We start from the raw sequence: 6,000 nt of genomic DNA, 5'->3' as shown, positions 1-6,000 counted from the left end.
TTCATCACAATTCCAAGACATTACGAGAAGGTTTAGAGCCTGTACACAGTCTATACATCAGTATCTGGCGTGTCCACCGCAGCGCAGCGTCTGTACATGGTGTGGACCAGACGATTGATGAACGCCATTGGCACCTGGAACCACACTCTCAGAAAAGCTTGGCGCAATCCATCGGTTGTGTTTGGTCTCGGTACGACGTTATTAAGTCTCCTCTGAATTTCATCCCAAAGATGTTTAATCGGGTTTAAGTCCGGACTAAGGGCTGGCCAGTGCATAACGTTGACACCGTTCTGCTGTAGAAAGTCCCGAGTAACTCTGGCGTTGTCATGCTGAAAAACGTTGTTTCAATGACGTGCGAAATGTGGTATGACGTGGGGTCTCAGAGCTTGATCGATGTATAGCGCACTGCTGTGATGCCGCCTCCTCTACCTGGACCAAGATTTTGGAACACCACAGGACCCACTCTCTGGTTCAAGCTGATTCCACCCCAAGCCATTATATGCTTGGATCTCCCCATGAGTCTCGTTCCATGACACATTGGTCAGAATAACGCTGGTCACGTCGACGCCATATTCTGGCCCTGCCATTTGCAGCTGATACGCAATACCGACTCTCATCTATGAACAGAACAGTTCTCCATTGCCTGTGTCGTCAGTTCTGGTGTTGTTGGGCAAACTGTAGATGTTCACGTCGATGGCGAGGGGTGAGGATCGGTCCACGGTAAGGTCTACGGCAATAGATGTTCTTTCTGGTCAGACGTCGGCGCACTGTTTAGGTACTGATGGATCTTCCGTGTGTTCCCACTGTTTGACGTGCTGTCTCAGATGCCTTGTGAAGGGATTATGCACGTGCTGTCGAACAACATGGCGGTCTTGTCTACCAGTTCGGGGTCGATCACCCGTGGTGTTGGTGGCCCGAAAGCGTTGCTGAATCCTTTAGATGGTCCGAAAATTGACCTGGAAGTGATTGGCAACGGCTTTGGCAGTGTGGCCAGCGTCGAGTCTTCAAAACGCCCGGTTCCTCTGAGCAAGTTTTATGCAATGCGTCTATTCAGAGTAACATACCAACCTGACGTTTCTTTTGCTGCTTAGTTTATAACCGGGGAACAATGTCTGTCCATTAGGGATTATCATATTATAAAATTCTCAATACAAAAAAAAAGCATAGTGCCGTGTGACCTCTCTCTTTGTCGCCGAATGCTCGTTTACCCTCAGTCCCCCTTAATTTATTATGAAGACAAAATGGCTTAAAGCGAGAATTTCATATTTTCTAAGAAAGTCAAAACATAATTATTTCTATGTCTTTTGCTCAATAGGTTGTCAACTCACTATTATACGATCATAGGTATCATTCTCACACTTAAAAATCATTCACCTCGGAAATAATAACACAATTACCTCCCTTGTTTTTCTACCCCCCCCCCCCCCCATGGAATAGCTATCTACGAACGTTTGAATTTGAAGTTGAAAATGATATTTTTGCCAATTACTCAACTGGCAATAGTGAATTATAGGATTAATAGGATTATTCTTTAACAAGGTAGGACTGTTTATAGATACCATCTATTTTAAGGCTTTATTTTCATACATTTTAAAAATATAACCTAAAATATGAAATTACCACTTTAAGATTAAGTTTAAAGCTAAAAAGAAAATACTAAACCTGTTCGCTTTATTTTTGAATTTATAACGGATTCGGGACTGTTTTCATCTACTTCTTTACGTCTCCGCTTACTCATTTGCTTTGCATCTGATCTACCTTCAATTAAATATGGAACACTAAAATTTCCCTATAATTTTCATTTAATTTAATTCTTTGAATTTGTAAGACAGTACTCAAGCCGTCACGAATGAATTAAATGAGGTTTAATGTCCTACACTTTTCTGCACAAATCGGGCTAAATGCAATTTGTTATGAGGCAAATTTGCCCTGTCTCTAGCGCTAAGGCCTATTCTTATTTCGAATTTCGACTGTCAAGGGTTCTTTTACGTTCACGCCAATATGTACACTGGATCCCGGTTTCATCGCCTCACCGAACGACTAGTCACCGCCCCTTGCCAAGCCCTCGGTCTGAAACATTGCCAAATGCAACCCTCATTTTGTCACTGACAAAAGAACAAATGTATTCATACCTGTTACCCTGCTGTTTTTATCTTCCACAAGCGCCTCTTTTACTTGTAAAATATTAGTATGGTTAACATCTCCAGCAGAAATCTGTATGTTTCCCCTACTTTCTCCCTGTCTCTTTAATCGAGAGGAAGTTCTTCTGGCACCCATCAATGATTCAACTGATCGTATCGAGTCGTTGGAATTGGACAGATGAGTGAAACTGGAATCACACAACTCTTCTTTAATGCTTGAGTCCGACTCTGATGTTTTTACTGATGTGCTCGAATCGGATTGAAGAATATGGTAGGAAACAATTTGCTGAATATCTTTTGATTCCGAAATAGGCGAGTTTTCCAACAAAACAAGAGGCATACCTGGATGTGTTTTGTTTAAATCCGAAGACCGTCTTGATGGAACAGTGTCGCTTGACCCTGATCCCAGAGAAGGGAAAGATCGTAATTTATGACTGTCATCTTCGTCTGATGGCAAGGAATGGAATGACGCAAAATCAAGAGTAGGGGTAGACTCGTTGATTTCCAAGTCAATAGAACTCGTACTTTGTTCTGTAGGATTACTAGTCGTGTGATTTATAACCACCAGTGGTATGCTTTGAGATTTGACATTGTCAGAGTCGTTAAATTGTTGACTTTTATCAGACGAATATGAACTGCTGAATTCTGACTGTACTTCACCACAAAGTTCAAGTTCATCAGAAGAACTGTCCCGAGTTCTACAAGATGTGTCCAAGTAATCATCCCCCACAGTTGACAGACGTGGGGACGAAGCCTTTCTTTCAGGATTGGCTTGTGAACTTTCATATGATAATTCCTCATTTTGACTAGCTCTGATATCACCCAGTAGTTGAACAGTCGTTGGCAACGATGAATTGTTAGTTAGAGACGTACCTGTATCAAAAGTGTTCAGATCGTCATTTGATGCTTCTGTAGTCGGTTTATGACATTCAACACAGCCACGGATATTATCATTTCCTACTACATTAAAAAGTTCATCTTGTATTTCGTGTAATTTTGTGTTTGGTTTTGATGACTTAGGAGTTTCTAATTCTATGATTTTCATAGATTTACTTGATGATGGCGATATGCCACGAAACAAATTTTCTGCACTTCTATTCTTTGAAGACAGTGGGGGTGATACTAAACAGGAATTCTTAAAGAATTCTTTTATGAGTGGTGCTTCTTCAGGCGTAGACAGTACTAAGACATACTGTGGGATCATTTGGCACAATTGTTCTCCATTGACTTTTAACATTTGATGTAGATGATGACACAAGGAATTTGTTGGCGACCCACTGTTGCTCATCAAACAATGTAAGCTGTTTACACTCGATAGAATGGCATTTGTCAGGTGACTGATACATTGATAAAGAGACCGTCCAACAGTATTCATCTTTCTTTGTTGTGATTCATCCAGTAGCAAGTCCTTGGCTTTCAAAATGTGAACTTGAAGCAGAATTAATTGTTTTTGGCAATCTTTTTCGGCAGAAATTCGGAGTAAGGGGTCTAAGATACGGATTAAATCCACAGGTGATACGTCCTCAGCTTGCTCACGGCTTTGACATTCTTGTTCATCAAAATTTAATTTTTTATTGGCCTTTGTTTTGGAACGCAATAACTTTCTCTTACTTGCCGAGACCCCAAGAAGGTTTTGATTACTATCACTTCTAACAGATCGATAGCTATCATTACTGTGTGACTTGCTGTCATTACTGTGTGACTTACCTACACAATTATATGGTGGACTTTTCCTAGACTGGGAACTGCATATGGAAATATCAGAATATTGAACTTTCATGTGAGAAGTGTCTGTCTCTCCAACTGTAACGTCCGAATTTACTGACGAAACAGTGAGTGGCGAAGAGCAAGACTCTATATGTTCTTCCTTATGCTTTAATAAGGGTTTGGTGCACCCCTTTCCTTGCTTTGATAACGCCTTAGTTGTATCTGTATTCCTCTGTACAGCATTTTTGGTCGTAGTAACTTTTGATGAACGTAACCGTGATCTTATTGAGTCGCGCGCCGACGTATCGATTGATTCTCCGTCTAAGTTATTCATTTCTTTTTTATCTAAGTCGATATTACTAGTCGATTTTTCGTTTCGCAAGGTGCCAAGTTCCTTCTTGATTTCGTCATCTTCAATAGGTAAAACTATCAAATTATCATTCTCTTCCAATAAAACAATATGGTTACTTTCTCCGGTTCCATCTCGTAAGGCATACCACCCTTTAATCAAATCTGGTTGTAATGTTCTAGTAGTTCTTCGATTTTTGTATGAGCTTTCACCACTGGCAATCGTGTAAGCGTTGATCATAACTGTATCCTTTTCCGTCGATCTTGAAAGTCCTTTAACTTTAGAATCGGGCATCACGTGTGGTCTATTAGGTAAATTTTCAGACATACCCACTTCAGTTTTGGTACTATTATAATATGCTGTTGGTGACATAATCAAAGGGTGGTGGTCTAAATCTGAAACACTATGCCTTCTCCTATTGGATTCAATTTTTCTTATGATTTCTGCATCTTCTGAAACGTATTTTTTCACGCCCGAAAGCCCATCCCTTGGTCGCTCTTTTGCGATAGGTGTTATTAAGTGGCCTATGTTGTGGGCTAATCTGTTGGGCGAGTCATGGTAGGCTTCTGAGACGGGCGTAAGAGCATTCTTTACACAGGTAGCTTCCGGGATAGGAGAGGTCTTGGGCGATAGCCTAGATAGTCCTTGTTTTAAAGGAGTAAGTATTTGATGACAATCTGATGTTTGAGTTTGTGTTAACTGTGCAAATTGAGGGGAGTAGCCCAAGTTATTAAATATATTTTGAGTGCAACTCACAGCAATAGGGTTAGATGAGTTGTCACAGCGATCTTTCGAGAATTGCATCTCGAATGGAATAGTTTTGTCTGTCGAGGTATCACACATGTTATAGTATATATCGTTTATTTCAGAAACATTTTTTTCGTCTGCTTCTGCTATCTCGTCTTGTTCAAGCAATGTATAACTCGTTTTTCCATCAGCAGTTTTATGCTCTGCAACTTTTAAAAGCCTGAATCCCTCTGGAATCTCTTTAGTAGTAAGGAAGTTGTTGGGTTTGAATGGATATGGTTCTTGTATTTTTACATTGTGCGTATTGTGTCTGGATTCATTCGATGTTTCACTTACTGATGTATGATTAGGTGGTATTTTAAGAAAATCTGCGGATAATGTTGCTGGTTCGCCGTGAAACGGGGCATAATTATCACCATGTAAATTGTTTATTCTAGAAATATGTGTTTCACTTGATGACTGGCTAGAAGCGCGACTTATTGGTCTGGAAGCTGTTTTAGTCTTTTTTTTAGGCTTACGCGTCCTTTCATCTGGCAAATTACATCTGTTATACCTTTTACAAAACTCTATCATAGCTTCGACAGATGGACAATCGTCCTGATCCCCAGTGTTCTCATTAGACGCCACACTTTCAACTCCCGTGGACTGGGTATCCGAAACTTCGTTACAAAACTGAGATCGATTGTTTTCTGTTATATGCGAATCAGGTTTGGATGACATGGTTTGATTCTTCACAGTTAAGTAAGGAATACCAGGTGGAATGACTTCACCTGGATCTTTTCCACTGTCATGGAAAGTAACATCCGCTGATTCAGTAAGCCAATGAGCAGGAACAACATACACTTTATCAACTTCTTCGTCTTCTTCCAATGTAACCTTTTTAACTGGTTTAACCTCATCTTCTTTTGGCAGACAATTGTTATTGGTATTACAGAGCTCATTATTCGCTGGTTTAACGTTTTTTACGTGGCGATTGGCTATAATGCTGGTGCTTGGTTTTAATGATTTTCCAGTTGTATCACCAGTGTTCGTGGGGTACTGCGTTAAAGCTTCCTC

This window comes from Patella vulgata, chromosome 1 (genome assembly GCF_932274485.2).
Source record: "Patella vulgata chromosome 1, xgPatVulg1.2, whole genome shotgun sequence".
Taxonomy (NCBI): domain Eukaryota; kingdom Metazoa; phylum Mollusca; class Gastropoda; family Patellidae; genus Patella; species Patella vulgata.
Note: the sequence above shows the minus strand (reverse complement) of the source record.